Source organism: Hirundo rustica, chromosome 2 (assembly GCF_015227805.2).
Source record: "Hirundo rustica isolate bHirRus1 chromosome 2, bHirRus1.pri.v3, whole genome shotgun sequence".
Lineage (NCBI taxonomy): Eukaryota > Metazoa > Chordata > Aves > Passeriformes > Hirundinidae > Hirundo > Hirundo rustica.
The window spans coordinates 74754932-74773525 of NC_053451.1; positions in this window are offsets into that span (position 1 = coordinate 74754932).

Sequence of the window (18594 nt, forward strand, 5' to 3'; positions counted from 1 at the left end):
TTTCAAATTGTGTTTTGTATTAAATATGATGTTAAATATGTGTTATTGTATTAAATTGATGTTTAGCACTTTGGAAAAATAAATATATTTGAGTAGTGATTTTTTAAATTTTAACTTTGTTGTCTCACATTCCTGCTCATATACTAAAAAGTACTAAAAGAAATACAATGTGAAAAGTTGCTCATTGCATACAAAATATTCCAGGACATAATTAAAATCCATTTTTCTTTTTTAAAATTTGAAGTATTTTAATGTTTTTTAAATAAAACTTTAATCAGAAAAATTTATATAGATAGTATAAAAGCTCTTGTTTCTTAACTACATTGTTGTGAATCCTGGCCATTTCACAGCTTTAACAATATACAGATTGCTCACTTTTGCTCTTTCTTAGAATGCTTTGTTTCTGTCCAGGTGAGATGAGAGAACAATATTTTAAAGTCTTAAATGGTGGTTCCGTGCTTATGTGACATGGTAGTAGAAAATTATTACAAGTAAATTGGTTGCTAAGTTATGATTCTCAAATGCTTTTCAAGATGCCTTAAAACTCCTATCTTTTATTGAGAGATGTTACATCAATGCTACTATCAAAATCTGTAAAAATAAAAACACTTCCAAGCCCTTTGAGGAGAGCTGTGAAAGCAAAAGGGGAAGAAAAAGCTACTCTGCCAAGGAAAAGCAACCTGCATTTATTCCTTTTCAAAAATTTACAGGATTTTGTGTTGCATCTCTAATAAAAGGACTTACCAGAACCATAAAGGAGAGGTTTTGCAATTTGTTCAAAGAAGTGGAAATACATTTTGCAAATATGATAAGTCAGTTGACACTGATAAGATTGCAGAACCCATCTGAGACAAGAACTGTGCTCTATTTTTGCATGTTTCTTGAATTTAGATTGTTCGTGGCTTCCCTTCTCCAGTTTTCTGTTAAAAAAGTATCTATATACCTTTACATAATTGCATTAGCTATTAAAGAAATTTAAATCCCTTGTCTTTTCTCAGCAGATAACTTGAATTGATTCAAGCTCAATTTCCTCTCTTTCTTTTGTAGAACATAAATGTATTAGCCCTTTTAAAATTATTTTTCATATGAATTCTGGATTAGACCTGAAAAACTGAGTTGAGATTAACTTTCTATATATATGCTTAAATTTATTAAAAAATCAGTAGTAACATAACCACTGCAGATTGAAAGAACAGCAAGGAACAAGAGGATGAATAATATTAATACTGTTTTATGAAAAGTATTTCAGGTAATTATTTTTTCTACCTTTAATTTTTTAAAATATATTTTGAAATTACTTTTATCTTAATATCATTACACATTATTTTTAAATAATCAAATATTGCTATTAGGTTCTGGTAGGGTTTTTTTGTTGTTGTTTCTGTCAAAGTATTACAAAGTGCTTTCACATTGTATCCTTTCTGTCTATTAAAGCATTTTGGGTCACCAGTAATCAGTGATTCTATCAAAGTAGAAGATTAATCCTAATGTCTAGAATAAGATAATAAAATAAAATGTCAATAGTAGGACAGATTAAATATTTATTACAGATTATAAAATTGAGAAAAATAATATACTGTATTGAAAATGACAAAAATTTCCAGGTTAGAATATTGCTTTGAAGTCAACATTTTAATATGTAATATTGTTAGAGGAAAGTGCACCACTCAGAATTTAACAGCCCAAGAGAGATGAGTCTCTGTAGCCTGTCCCAGCCACAGAGAGGTTGAAAATGTCCAGGAGAGACAAATACACAAATCACAAACACACTCATACAGAGCTATATATACATACATACTTGCGTACATGGGCAACAGCCTCAATTCTCACACACTCATTTCACTGGCATGAAAATAAACAGCCCCAATGGGCTCATCCATTCCACCTGACCTTCCCTTCCAGTCACAGACTTGGGCTCATCTGCTGGCAACCCAGACTCCCAGAAATGCATGTATATATGAGAGCCCCTTACTGGGAAACAGCTGAAAGCAGAGATCAGCTCACACCCTCCTACACACAGGACCAGTAATCTTCACCCAGGTTAGAGTTAGAAAGGAGTTTAATGGGAAGACATGACAGATGTCTCTGATCAGACACAGGGCATAGCCAGACAAGCACATGAACCAGCTCGTCCTTTGTATTCTCTTATCCTTCTGTTTCCCACAATTATTAGTCCTAAAATCCTCTAACCCTCTCCCTTTTACAGCCACTGGTACCTCCTTTGAATATTCCAAAATGAGTCTAGCACAATCCCAAAAGTCTTTTCCACTGTATCTTATAATGGACCTCAGAGCCTGAGCAGGAACCCCCATCAGTCTGAAAAGTGTTCTGGAGAATCTTTCCCCCTGACTCCTCCTGAAGGGTTTCACACTTGGATACTTGGGCTGAGTGTATTGGATTATATAGCCTAAAAATATGTATTCTATTTCATCTGTTGAAAGCTGTTTTTTGGGAGATGTGTTATCCTCCTTACTCCAGGGGGAAAGGAGGAAGATGCCTTCTGATAATGGCTCAGCCATTAAAACCAGGAGGGGCACTGTTTCTTATCTCTTTCACCACCCCTCCATCCTCCAGGGGGACATCTTCTGATAATGGGCCATTAGGGCCCACCAATGACATGACACATTCCATCATCCCATTGTGAGATGCTCCACCCAGTGGAGCATTAATTTCTTTTGACAAGTTCTGGATATTAATGGTTATTTTGGAATATTATACCGAAGTTGAATTTATTCTGAGGATTACTTTGGGCACTGAAGTGAATGACAGCAGAGACAGTAATTAGTAGACAGTATTCCACTTCTTCTGACAGTCTGAAACATGACTCAAACATTGCTAGAAGCCTCTAGGTCTGTGAGAAATAAATCTCATCAAGTAAAAGAAAAGCCAGTGGAGATAGCAGCTGTGGAAAAAAATATATGTTGCAGCTTAATTCAATTAGAGTCACACAGATGAAAGTGAGAAAGGTTGGACTGATTGCAATTCAAAGAGATAGGAACTTAAACAACTTCAGTCTCCAGTGAAGCATTAAAAGATAACTGAAAAGCACATTTTTAAGAGAAACATCTGTGGTAGGATGAACATGGATTCAATTTCAGCACTTCAGCCCGTATTTCTGAAGTGGTAAAATGAATATAACCTTAAGCAACTAAACTGAGTCTAAAAACTTCACAGGAAATATGTGGGTTAGCACAGATTGATCTGATAGGTGAAGGATGCCTGTCTTGGTGTGCTCACTGGGAAACAGTTACATCAGAAGTGGATCCCAAAGAGCAGTTTTAAACCGATGCATTTGGCAGACCTATAACATCAGTAATATTTTATTTTATGGAGCCACATTTGAGAAAGTATTTATGTCAATGGAAAAAATGAGTTAGAAAAATAGCTGAGATCAAAATATTAATACCAATCAAGGACATTTTATGATCGTGAACAGAAAGCACTTTTTTTTCCATTTAATTAATTAGACACTTATATGCTTGAAGTCATGATAATGAACAGACTTGAACTTACTCTCTGTTCTCTTCTGTTTATAAAATAAGTATGCATGGAACAAATCCCATTGAGTGCTATGCCTCTAGCAACCCAAGACTTGCTTCTTCCTATGGCATGATTTATTCTTTGCTACTTATTGAAGGAAAACTTTAAAACCTGAGAGCTTCTTTTCCTTTAGGGAAGAAAAGAAAGAGAATAACATCAAGGAGAGAAGGAAGACATCTTTCCAAAGGCATCACAAATGCAAAACATATCGAGTAGGTCTGAGGATATGTATAAATTTACATGGGACCTGTTGAAGAAAAATGACAGCATAAAATTTTTGTGAGACAATATTAAACTTTAGTCACTACCCAATCTGATCCGGCATTAAAAAAAAAAAAAAAAAAAAAAGGTATATATATTATTTAGGTATTTCTCCTTAAAAGTGGATTAAACATATAGATACTGCCATTAACCCAAAAAGAAATAGATCTTATTGTCACCTTAGTCTAATATTGATCCCACACATCAGGTCTGACATGGTGAGCATGCACAGAACACACTGGCCAGCATGGGAAAGCTGTAGACATGGAGCTGCATATGCAAACAGACTGTGGGAATGACTGTACCAATGTTGGTCTTTAAAGTGTATGTTTAGAAGGATTTTCTAAAGAATGCTCTCTAAAAGTCAAATCAGAAAGTTTCTGGATCTGCATTTCAGTTGTCAATCATACCTTTCAGCTGAGACTGGTGACTGGCCATATTGGAACTTTAATTTATTTCAGATAAAATCAGATTCATTTAAACTACCAGAGAAATTACTTGCAACTCTACCTGAGAGAATACAAACCAGCATATAGATATGTCTTGCAAGGCAAGCATCAGATAAGATATTAAAGGAAAATATTCTCCTTTAATATTCCACTTATCCTAACTCATTTGTCTAGTACTTAAAGTGATTACCAGAGAGAAATGTAATCTTGGCATGTGTATTTCATTCAATATCTCTCAAGAGTAGAAAATTAACAAACAAGCACAAAGTTGGTAGAACAATTCTTGTTTGTTTAAGAATAGTTGAGGAAAACAAACTTTTTTGTCCAAGTGAATATCTTGAACACATGTTTGAAGAGTTTCACTCTCACTTTCTTTCCAAGGCCCATTTTCTAATCTTTGCAACAGGTGTGAATCCTAATCACTTCAATGGGAGAAAGTGAGATTCTTTGTACTGTCATATTTAACTAGAATGAGCTGCAGAAAAATATTTAAAGTTTAAAGTATGGTGTTAAGGGGGCCTGGAGATGTGAAAAGATTTAGCAGATTTTTTTTTTTTTTTTTTTTTTTTTTTTTTTTTTTTTTTTTAATGAATTCTCTAACCTCTGAGGCACTTCATGAAGGAAATAAATATTATGAGTTCTTAGTTTAGTTTGTTTGTAGAAAAAATGAAAAGTACTTTTTTTGGAGAAAGAAACTTAAAAAGAAAATTTTAAATGGAAATAAAGTACAAACTGACCAGATTTATGAGTTTTTAACTAGATTTAGCAAGGGGTGGAGGATGGAGTTTAGAGTAACAAAGACCCAAGCCCTCCTGATATTCTAGGATCAACAGGGAAAAACTATTGTGCAATGCTTCAAAGGAATAAGGACATGTTCCTCTAAGAAGCTGACAAATGATACCCAACTCTGTATCAATGCATGGCTAACAACCAGGAGTTGGTAGCCCCTGTCCATCTAGAAACATGATCTATCTGCTATCAATGAAAAAGTGCTGGAATGAATTGAATTACTGAAACACTGCAGTGAGCAGCTATAAACCATTCAGAACAGACAGGGAAGGAATGAAGGAAGGAAAGGCAGCAGGATTTTTCTTTTTGTAGAAAAATGGACTGCCTGCACAGAGTAATCTTTCAAAACCAGTAATGAACAGGTTGAGAGATAATGGGTGAAAATTAGGAGCCAAGACAACAAAGGAAACCTCACACTTGGTGTTTGCTTCAGGCCACCCAGCAAAAGGAGTCTGATAGATGAAGAGGTTCTTACTCCAGTTACTTAGAACAAAACAATTGCATTACCTTAATGTAATTTTCTTTTTGTGTGTGTATGTTACTAAAAAGCACACTGTCAATACCTGTCAATATAATACCGAACATATGGTCTTGAACATAAATGAAAGCTGTAAATCTATGAGCTAAATATCTAGTGTTGAGAACACCATCAAGTCTTCCTAGACCTGCCATTCTTGTTAGTATATGCAGAGTTTTGGTAGAAGTAACACAGAAAACTTAAAAGATTGAAAATCTTTTGTGGTTTAAATGTAAGTAAATTATGCACAGGACACTACAATTTTCTGTCTTTTGGGAAAAAAAAAAAAAAGTGAAATTTTAAGGGGAAAACATTCTTATAGTTTTCTTTAAATGTAGCTATCTGTAATATTTATTTTTCAGAACTGAGAAGAGCTTAATAATGTAATGACAAATCAGAACAACTTTATCTGACAGACAGCAGCAGATCTTCTACCTAGAATCTAGTTCTCTTACTTTCAATAGCAAAATTGCAAAAAAACCCTGAATATTTAATTTGGACAATGACCCAAATGTGCAAGGGACAAATGAAGCAGATTAACTGTTCCTATCCTTCATCTGTATTAACTAAATACAGGTTTTACAGTATGAGACTGGAAAGTGGCTTTATGGGGTTTTACAGGACCAGGCAGCAAAGATAGATGATAGCAAAATTATATGATAAAAATTCGCAGCTTTTGATAATGTCATGTCTACAGATTTCTTCTTTAACATTAAAGGAAATTAATCACCCTCAGGGCATGGTATTTCTGATTCCCTGCTAGGCAAGAGCAATATCTCAGGAGGAGATAAAATGGTAAAAATAGGGGTTAGATAGATAGCAGAGACCCACTTTATGATGACATATAAAGCTGTTATTTAGTCATATTCTCCTCTTTCTTTTATATAGTGCTTAAAATAAATATACTTTAGAGTTTCATGGTATTTTAGTGTTGTGAGGGTTTTGTGGGGGCTTTTTCATATTTTTTTTCCTTTTTGTTGTTTTTGGGGTTTTGGTGGTTTGGTTCTTGGTGTTTGGTTGGTTTTTTTTGTTGGTGAGGGTTTTTGTTTGTTTTTTTGTTTGTTTGTTTGTTTGTTTTGAACAGCTGGACTTTATTCTGTGATGTTCAGAAACAGAAAAAATCAGGTACAGTGGTGCATGGTACAGTGAAGTGTCATGTAACAGTACAAAAGCCAGTTCACCAAGAGGTTAGAATCATGTAAAATATTTAATATAACTTACAGGACTTTTAGCCGAGGTCACCATGAGTACCAAAATTCATAGAGTATTTTTTACACTCCCTGGCAGGAATAAAAAAGAAGTAATTTTCCATTTAAGGATCTTAAGGATAGAAGTCACAGAAGACTGAGAATTCCAATTTGCATCACTTTATACTAGGTTATTTTGGTAAATGTAGTAATGATGGAAAACGTTTTAAAACAACCCATGGAACACAGTGAGTGGCATCACAAGAGAACTCATAAGCAGGAAAATATCTTGCTGCAACTTGAATCACACTAGTCTGTTTGGGGATAATTGAATACATGTTTATCAGAAGTGCCTTTTTTAATTTTCTTTGGAAAAAGTACATTTGAACTTACACTATGTGACTGCCAGCAATTTCAAGAATATATATTCATTCAACTGTAATATTCACATCAACATCTGCAGAACAATTCCTTCTGTTCATCTCCATGGAATAAGCAGTGTAGGCGTAAATACCAGCATCAAGTTCCTGGATGTTAAGTTAATGTCTCTAGACAACCACTACACCTATAAATTAATAGGAAAGTTTTTGCTGACAAAAAAAATCCCTTACTTATTGTTATCATTCAACGAATTCATGAAAAACATTAGTAAAATTTCATTTGTTTACTTTGAGTGCTGCTTTCTCTTAATTTATTTCTGTATTGTGTGTTCTGATGTGGGTCTGTACATTCAAGATATTTTAATTATCCTTATGCTTGGTACCCTAAATATCTGTTCTGTGATGAATTTGCAGTATTTCTTCATGAACTTCAAGCTGAGAAATCATTCTTTGTATTCAGCTGAATGCTTGCTGACTGGTGAAGTGGACGTTTGACTTGGGTGACACATTGGATTCCTCCAGGCAATAATGTTTATTTTTCACTTGTGAAAGATACTCCTGCTTCTGTAGTAAGGACCGTTACTATACTATTCTTTGTATCTTTCGATGCAACTAAGAGGAAAACATGCACACATACAATTTGTGAATCACAGTGCCATAAGATTCTTCTGCAAGAGTGCTTCATTCTTCACAGAATTCCATTCCATTTCGTAGCAATAGATAATGGGTAGATTCATTTAAAAAATCTCAGTTCTTCTACAGTTTTGCAAGGTTGAGTCAGAATTAAAATGTTCCATTAATATGATGCCCTAAATAGTTGTTTATACAGTACCAACACCCAAAAATATTCTGCATGTTTTGTTGCCACCAAAATCATATATACTTAGAATATAATGCTAAGCAAGTCAAGTGCCAGTGTGAACCATGCATTATGAAGGGTTTTTTTTACATTTACATGTAACTAGCCTACATTTTCTTCTAGAAATTACCAACAACAAATCTCAGACAATGATTGTTTTATGGTTCTCACTGTGTACATGCATAGATCCAAAGTCATATTTCTGTACTCTCATCCTGCATAATACTATTTATATAAGTACTGCCTCTTCAGAAGTTATTTTTGTAGCCTAATTATTGCAATTTCTCACAGGAAAAATTCATCTGCCAATGCAGTTGCTCAAACTGACTTCCAAATCAGAGGATGTCATACATGCAAAATCTCCTTTCCACGCTTAATTTGGATTTCTTAAGTCTATACTTCTATGGTTTGGAAAAAAAAAAAAAAAAAAATTGTTTCTGCAGTCTTCTATTTTTCCAGAACAAGTCTGCATATATATTTCAAGACTTATTTTCATGCTATAAATAACAGTTCTACCTCTGTTTCACAATGCCATCTGTCAAAAAATGAATGGTTTTAGTCAATTGCAGACACAACAAGCTTATTGAAATGGGATTTTTTCAAATTTTCTTATTCTATTTTTCATTACAATTAATAAAATTTTAATATAAATTCTATGATTTCTCAGCATGACTAATAAGGAGAAAAATTTATGTCAGAAAATAACATCTTTTGTACCATTAACAGAAATTTCTAAAGCATTTATTATCTTTCCTTTATTAATGTGCAAAATCTTCCTCAATGTTGCCATGTTTAGACTTGAGCTTCTCAGATATTGAAAGGTTTTCAAAGTGTTTCAGCCTGTGTGTTTGGGGGTTTTCTTCAGAGCCCTTGAAATTGCTTAGGTTTGGAAATACTTGTTCTGTCTCCTCAGTTAGCTAGGGATGACTCACAGAAGGCTATATATTTTAGTAGCCAGAATAAATCTTAGATGTTGACTTACATCCTGAAGAAATCATTGTGTGTTCCTTCAGATTTTGAAAATAAATTCAGCTAAAAACTTGTTATACACAAGGCTACAAACAAACCAAACCAAAACAAGCGTAGCCCATATAAAACCCAGACACAGATTTACTAAACCTAAAAGATTGGTGGGGGAAGAATCTTTCATGTGTCTCGAGTCTGGAGACTAATTGATCTAAATGTCTCTAATGTAGACATGTATTTTTAAGGTCAATATTTAATCTTTATTTAGAGTTTGTAGAGAACAAACAAGTATTTTTAGCTACATTTAATCTTTTATTTAAAGAAGACTTTAAATAATTCATATGATTCATGGTCTAAAGTGTCTATTTTTTCCTGTTGAGTGGGAGAGCCTTTTACAGAACATTTTTTTGATATCTCCACTTCTTACTATTGCCCTGTGAGAACATGCTTTTTGTCTGTTTGTGTGTGTGGTCTATGTTATTTTTAATAATAAAAATATTTAATGTAAATCACTGTCTATAATACTTAAGTGCTTTTCTTGGTCAGTGTTTTAGTAATACAGATGGGACGCAGTTTCTTCACACAGGAAAAGCCCCTTCTTTATTTACATAACACATTTTTATATAGTTTTCACCATCCTTGTGTTTAACTCCAGTTTCTTAACACTCAATTCATCAGCTAAAAGGTGTTTTGGTGTGTACATGCCAAGACTCTTTCTTACTTAAGAGTTTACATATTACTTTGTAGATTCTCATGAGATGGATTTTTGCTATTACAAGTATAACTTACTTTTCTCTACGAGAAATGTTTGTTATGGTGTTTTTCATTCTTTAAATTTTTCCTTATAAAAACTTACGAACTAATTGCTAGTTTAGGTGGAGTAACAGGGCCTAAACTATATTTTATAAGGCTTTTCTTTTATAATATCTTTACCTATATGTAACAGGTCAGTTTCTTCTGACTGAAGAATTCCTCCTAGTTGTAAATGAATCAGGATATTTATTAAGCTTATGTCCTTGTTCTGGCCAGGACAGGGCTAATTTTTGTGGTATCTGCAAAGGAGAGGGTATGGCTAGGACACAGAAGTTATTCTATACCACTTCATGTCTTTGCTAGTGGTGGGGGCAGCAGAGTCTCTTTCCTGGACTTCTGGTTGTGTAAGTGTGGTGGAGGAAGTGATCAGGGTAACCCTGGTTCTCAGCTTTTGCATGTGAATCACTCACCTCTCTCCTGTACATTTTTGTAATTAATAGTGTTGTTGTTACTACTTGTTTTCTGATCTCATTGTTGTTTCTGTAAATTGTTGTTATATCAAGCTGAGACCATTACCTTTTGTGCCTCCAATTCTCTCCTCCATCCTACCACAGTGGCAAAGGGAGGGCAGGAGTGGACAAGTGGCAGTGCATTTTGGAGGGTACCATTCCTGAACCATGACAGCTCCTTTAAATGCAGGACACAGTCTCAATTATTTTAACAAAAAAGATGTACTGAATTTAAACTAAATTTTCTAATACACATAGTAATGGTTTGGGGGTTGTTTGTTTGTTTGTTTGTTTGTTTGTTTGTTTCCATCACCTGTAAAAGTGTTTCCATCTTAAGAACTCAGTTCCTAAATATTTATTTCATTGAGATTTCTTTGAAATTTTATTTATTTCTTTGAAATCAACACCCAAGTATGGTGGTTTTGCTTTCCTTTCTTTCTTTCTCTGAAGCGTCTGTGGCTGTCTTCTGTGGAAAGTCTATTGGAAGTTTTACAAAATGGAAAAATATTTTTTGCAGAAACAGTTAAAATGATACATTTTCAATATTTATTTTTGTATATTTCTTCCTGAATCTGTGCATCAGATCCATGTTTCCAAGGAAAAATAAACCACAGGAAGTAACAAATTCCCCTGCAGGATGAAAGGGAAAATCTTTCCAAATGTAGCTGTTCTCCCTGTGAAGCTGTTTTCATTTAGCCTGAAAATCAAAGTCCGCAGATTTTATTTCCATTTACTCTCCCTCATATGCTTGATTTGATAAAAAAATAATGCCTCACTAGTTGAGGTCAAGTTAAGCAGTTATTAAATTGGCTATGTTAACAGGGTTTAATAAAGTGTTGATTGCAGTATATTTTAAAATACAGTCGAGATTCACTTGTATTACTCTAGCTTTTACATCAACATATCTCTCTGAAACCTGTGTAATACCTTGGACATGAGTCATTGCTTCATTATTCGGCCTTATAAAACTCAATTTAAAAGCTACTGATTTGGGGTCTTTCTTGCAGCAAATCAGATTTATTTAACCAAACTGTGGAGTCTTCTTTATGTAATGATTCATACGAGTAGCTTTTTTTTTTTTTTTTTTTTTTTTTTTTTTTTTTTTTTTTTTTTTTTTTTTTTTTTTTTTTTTTTTTTTTTTTTCCCCCCCAAGAATATACAACCTCTTTTCCCCTAGAAAATTCATGAACTACAACATTGTTTCCATATGGAAACACCTAATTCGTGGCAGTAAACATTGTAACACAGCTGTTACAGCTCAGAGACAATAATACTCGGCATCTATAGCTTATCTTTACATTTTATTTGAGCTTCTGCACAACATGAGAGATGCTGAATGTCCCTTGCTTTTATAGCAATAGAAAGATACAATAACTATAAAACATGCCACTATTTCAAATATCAAACTGAATTCCTCTGTAGTAAATTTTAGGTGAGAAAAGACAGTACTCACCAAATAAATCTTCACTGAAATAACTTTAATAAATATCAGTTCTCATGCTCCACAGATTCGAGGTGGCTGTGTGTGAACACTTCTATTAGACGCTAACTTCATAAACAAAGGATGATCATTATAACATGTTGTGAGGACAAAAGACATTACCAAGGGATAAAGTGGTATACTTGAATCAGACTTCTATTTCCAAGATTGACATTATTATTGACTTCTCAATAATAAGTATTTTGCAGAATCATACTAAAATTGCTATTGATGAAGAACATCCTTAATAATATTCCATTGAAATATAAACAATTAAACTTATTGTAACACAGCTTAGATCTCCAGATTCCATCAAACATATTGAATAGGGTTGAAACATAGCTTTGTAAAAGCATGTCTAGTGGCTAGGTGTCTGAAACAGTTTTATAAGCCTGAAGAGTCTGACACAGATTTTAGAGGAGACTAGAGTCTTTCTGTATCACTAGCACACAGCCAGTTGGCTTACCCTAATGAGCCTCAAGTATCATGAGACCCCTATGATGAAACCAATGAACTGTGGGTTTGTTTTAATTTGAGTATCCTGATAGCATAAACTTATAATCATTAAACACCACATCTAGACACTTCTATTTAGGTGTATATGATCTGGAATTTAATTCCATCCTTGACTCCTGTGAACTTACTCTGCTTTTCCAAATATTATCCACCCTTGTTCTTTCAGAACTTTTGGGGTTTTTATTTCATGTTATTCATGTGCTTGTATCCAAAGTAGCCTCCAGGGAATGTCCTCATTAAGTTGTCTAATGCCATTGAGTTTACACAATTAGGTGTATGACCAAGTCTAAAGATTAACGGGGAGTTTCAGATGAGCATTTCTAAGGGTTATATTGGCTGATAGTCATCTTCATCTTAGCCTGACCCTCTGTGCCAGCCTGACCTTCTGACACTGAGGTGGCATTTAGAAGTAATAATCACAGCCACCAAGTAAATTGCACCCTCAAAATAATTCTAGTTCCTTCATTTCTGTGACATAAGCAGAATTACCAAATGAAACAAACAGTTGGTTACTTTGCTACAAAGCTTTCCAAAAAGTGTTTCATCTAAATGCTTTGATAAAATACTTTTGCCAGGACTCACAGACCCTGATGTATCATGATTCAGCATTTCCTTGAGATTTTTATTGAAATCTAATAAACTCTCTTCACTTTGATATGAAAGACATTTCATGCACATGAGGGAAAATAATGTAGTTTAAAATATATCAAGACTGAATGTTCAGTCCTTGTTCGTTTCATTGAGATGGTAAGCAATATAATCAAATGTGCTATGCCTTGCTGGGACTTGAACACAATCTTTTCATCTGGAAGTGCACCTGTGATATAAAGTTAACCATAAACAATATTCATCCCTTTCTTCTCTAAGTGCCAACTTATTAGTTAAAAGCCTAGTGCCATATGGTGAAGCAGTTCTGACTGAGAAAGGAGAAAAAGCAATTAAAGCAAGTTTTAAAGAGAGATGTTTCAGAAGAAAAGTTTATGTGTTGTTGTTAACAAATACTGGGAACCCAGCTTGGTATTAAAATTTAAAAAACAAACAAACAAACAAACAACATTATTGTGCATGGGAAAAAGATTAATAAGCAAACAAAACCAAGGATATATATAACTTTCATATATATTTCCCATTGTCACAGTTTGCAATGTGCTGGGAAAGCTTTTCCCCCATAGATTGAATGCCAGAAATATTGTATTTGAATGTCGTAAAACTGCCAGTTGGACTAGTCTGCCCAGCTTGATCAAACCATTATGGTAACATTAAAATTTCAGATTAATCTCTACTTAGGTATCATGGTTTAAAGTGAAAATGCTTGTAGCTGTGTTCTGAAAGAATTAATCAGTGAAAGTTATTTTACTTGGTTGGAGTTGTAATTGTATTGATTAATTAGCTTACTTGCACCTGTACAGAGATTATTCAGGATACCTACCTCCTTAACCTAAATTAAGTGCAAAATCTAGAATTTGACTACATAGGTCAGTGTGGTCACGCACACTATGAGTGGCTCCAAGTTGCACACTCAAGTTACCAACTTTGATTCAAGGCTACTGTCTGTATTACAGTGCTAGCAACATATTCATCTTGAAAATACCTAGCTAGGGTGTCTATTTAAAAACTAACAGTTGAACAACAATATGTCCAATGGGTGCAATGTTGTCTGGTGAATTAGGCAAACAACTAAAGTAGCTTGGCCAAAAATATCAAAAATCAGGAGGAAGTCAGTTTCTTTTCTTTTCAGAAGTCACAGCTACACAATTTGGAGGAAATTAATTTGTTTCTATTGAAATTAATAAGTTGAGAGTTACCAGCTTCTATATTGTCTTATATATTTTTTATTTACTTTCTTATTTTTGTTAAGTTGCATGGGTCTTAATTCTAAGCATAGTAAACTTTAAAAAACCTTTTAAAAACACTTTATTGAGCTGCTTTCTTACATTTTTTCCAATTAATCATATAAATCTTGGAAATCATAGATTTGGAAGGGACCTTAAAAATCATCTAGTTTCATCTTGGGAAGGGATGCTCCCCACAAGAACACGCTGCAGTCTTTATTTCATGAGAGCATAATCCTCTGACATATCACCTACTCCTCTCTGTTTGGTGTCATCTGTACACTTGTGGGGCATACAGTCTGCGTCACCACCCAGATCATTAATGAAGATGATGAATAGGACCATACCCAGTGCCTCTGGGGTACCGTGCCAGTTACTGGCCTTCAGCTACGCCTTATGTTCCTGATCACCATCCTCTGGGCCCAGCTACTCAGCCAGTTTTCAATCTGCCTCGCTGTCTGCTCACCCAGCCCATATACCAACAGCTTGTCTATGTGAATCTTTTGAGAGATGGAGTCAAAGGCCTCAGTGAAGTTTGGGTAGACATTATTCATTCTCTTCTCTCATCTATCAGGACAGATATTTCATTATGTAATTTTATCAAGTCAAGCCTGATTTCTCCTTGGTGAATACATGCTAACATTTCCTGATGATTTTCTTGGTATTCATGTGCTTGGAAATTACTTCCAGGGTTAGCTACTCCCGGGCTAACCAGGTGTTAGGTGAGGTGAGACTAATTGAGCTGTATTTCTTAAATTCTTTCTTCTTTACTTTCTTTAAGGTAAGAGTTAAACTTCCTTTCCTTCAGTTCTCAGGCACTTCTCCCAGTCACCATGATTGATCAGTTATTGAGGTTGTCCTTGCAATGTCGTTAACAACCTTCCTCAGCACTCATGTGTGCTTCTCATAAGGGTCTATGTATTTATGGATGTCCAGCTTGCTTCAGTTACCAAATATTCCATTTAAATATGAATCCATCCTGATTTTTCATTCTCTGTGCTTAGAAGAAATCTGAAAAGATTGACACAGACATAATATCGAATTTTTATTAAGCATTAAGATTTTTGGTTTGGTTTGGTTTGGTTTGGTTTTTTCTCTCAGGGAAGAGAATTTAAAAAAAAAAAAAAATTAACTTGCTAAGCAACCTGTAAATTTACCTGTAAATCTTCCAGTGATACCTGATTATCTTTCCTATGAGACTATGCACAGATTAGAAAAAAAAAAAATAGCATTTAAATTATGATATTATAAAAAGAAGCAAACAGAAGTATAAAAGTTGATCTTTGGATCATGAAGCTCCATGACTTCCTCTGACTGTATGCATTAAGAGAAAATTAGAAAGTTCAAAAGAGAGGGATAAAAGAAGTATCTCAGATTCTCTCTGATCTGAATGAAATGAAGGCAATACAGGGTTGAAGAGGAAAGTATTTATCTGTTGTGGATGCGTCAGCTATTCTGTCCTGGATCTCTACACAGCCAGTGAAAAGAAACAAATATTTTAAGGGTGTAAGTCATCCAACCTACTTTTAGATATATCTCTTGAGATAAGTCATGACCTTTGAGCACTTTTTTTTCTCTCAGCTGGTTATAAAAAGATCCAAGGATGACTAGCTTAGGTCTGGAAATATTTTTTTCTTGTACTTTTAAAGAAAGATAACTAATCCCATTGGGTTTTTTACTTCCAGTGAGAAAATTCCTGAGCTGAGATAAAGGCAGCTTAATAACTGGAGCAAAAACCTTGCATGCAAACAAAGCAAACAAAGGAATTCATGCACCAGTTTCCATTTGCAAGCAGGTGTTCAACCACATCCAGAAAAGCAGGGAGAAAGGAATACTCTGGGGGAACTCATTGCAGTTCTCTGCCACTTAGTGGGGCATTATAAACCAGGGAGAGTGACTTTTTACTTGGGCAGATAGTGACAGGACAAGGGGGAAGAGGTTTAAACTAAAACAGGGTACATTTAGATTAGAAGTCAGGAAGAAATTCTTTACTTGGAGGCTTGTGAGGTACTGGAACAGGCTATCCAGAGAAATGGTGGATGCCTCATTCTTACAAGCGTTCAAGACCAAGATGGATGGGGCTCTGAGCAACCCAATCTAGTGAGTGGCATCCTTGCCCATGGCAAGTGGCTTGACCTCTGAGTATCACTGCACTGATTTTAGTTTAATCTGCTAATGGAAAACATTGTACAGAGGGACAGGTTTAAATACTATAGTGTCTTCTAGTCTAGTTCCATACATCACAACTGTATATAAGTACTGAACCTGTAATTTCATTATTCTAGACTTTATTTCATAAACACTGAAACTAGACTGTTGCTGACCCACTTCATATTTTATTTGCATTTTATTCTTGCCTCTGAAATGCTTGAGCAATCTGATTAAAAACAGAAGAAAAGAAAGCAAAAAATCACCTCTTCCTTTAAATTTAAATTTTTGTGCAAAAGAAAATCAAGAAGATCATCTCATTTGTTTAAAAAGAAAAAAAAAAAAAAGAAAAAAAAAGGGTTTCGTTTTAATTCAAATTGGGATATTTGTTTTCAGAAATCTGATTTTAGGGTTCTGCAGTACAGAAATCTCAGTCTTCCTTCAAGTAAAAGGAGGTAAACATTTTTAGATGAACTATCACTCTTGTTTTTATATAGAATTAACTGTTTTATTGAACTGAAGAAGAATCTAAACATTATTTTAGACCATAAATGTTACCTAAGGTAACTGAACTCATATGAAATTAAGCTACCCACAAGTACCTGAGGGATTTTCACTATAGAATTTAGTTTTTTCTTTTAAACTCATGCTGAACCCTTGATTTCCTATCCTATTTATCTGTCATTTCAGCCCGTTTGCGTTCTTTACCACATGAATTACCTTTTTTCATGACAAAGTCACTACAAAGGGAGAAGCTCTACCCAATTTAGATAAAAGCTGTTCAGTGTCACTTGGCATCAGATTACAAGCTGGTGCTTTATCAGCATTTATATATGGATATGGATGATTCATGTTCCCAAATACTTTGACAGGACTTTCTAACATTGATGTCTTGACTTTATATATTCATTTCACCAAGTTGCCCTTAATGCACTGAAATATTGCTTTATGTTTAGTGTGGATTGTCTAAAATTAGGCCTTTTCTACACCTAGAGCTAAAAGTCTTTACAATGGATTGGAAAATAAATAAGATGGGAATATCAGAAGAGGTAAAATCAGGTGTGCTAAACCCATGGTAATCCACATTTAGCTTTCCTTTCTTGATGTATTCTTTGTCTTATTAAATAATCTTATTTTGGCCTAGTAACTCTTTATGATGACCAACAAATCACATCTCTTTATACTTGCATAGGGTTATTTCACGTAACAAAAAAATTATAAAAAATGTGTGTACAGTCAGATGATCCATTTAGATTTATAGTGAAGTTTTTCATGTATGCATTGCACTTATACATTTATTTTAGTTAAGTCATTGAGCTTGTCCTCTAGGAAAAAAATGAAAACTAATTACCTTCACCTCAAAAACATAGTCTGTTTGATAAGTGTATGAGAAAACAAAAATTGTCCTCTAACCAAGAGATCAAAATCAGAGTTTTCATAACTTAAATGTTCTCAATGATCAAATATATATAAAACCTGCTCTTTGGTATGAATTTGGTTTTGTATTTGTTTCCTTGAAATTATCTTCTGCTTCCTTAAAAGAAGAGCAATGGACAGATTTTATCTCTGGGCTAAATTTTCATGACTTTTCACATTCCTGTCTTATACAGTCTGCCAAGGAAAAATGTAGGACTCTAAATCCCAAATGCTGCAAAAAGGTATTCATCAGACTCCTCAACCAAAGACTAATATCACTTTTTTACAAAGGAAAACTAGTCACTAAAGGATGAAAGGTCTCTGCTATTCTCCTTTTGTGTGAAACAGAGTGGGATTACCAGGGAGAGTGAAAACAAACTATACTTCTAAATAATAATGGTCAATCTGTACAATACTCCTTTACTTTTTTTTTTTTTTTTTTGGTCTGGAAAGTTTTTAGTGTTCTTCCTCAAAATCATCCTTACAGTTCTGTATTAACAGAATCAAAAAATCTGCTGAGTTGGAAGTGACATACAAGGATTATCGAGTCAAACTCCGGCACAGCACCATCCCCAAGAGTCACACCATGTGCCTTATAGCACTGTCCAAACGGTTCTTGGACTCTCTCAGGCTGGTGCTATGACTACTGCCCTGGGGAGCCTGTTCCAGTGCCCAGCCAGCCTCTGGGTGAAGACCATTTTTCTAATATCCAACCTAAACCTCCCCTGACTCATCTTCAGGCCATTCCCTCAGTCCTGTCACTGTCACTACAGAGAAGAGACCAGTGCCTGTCCCTCCCCTTCCCCTCATGAGGAAGTTGCAGACTGCTGTGAGGTCTCCTTTAAGTCTCCTCTTCTCCAGGCTGAACAGACCAAGTGACCTCAGCTGCTCCTCATACAGCTTCCCTTCCAGGCCCTTTAGCATCATGGTCCTCCTTTGGACACTCTCTAACAGCTTTATAACTTTTTTATACTGTGATTCGCAGAGTTGCC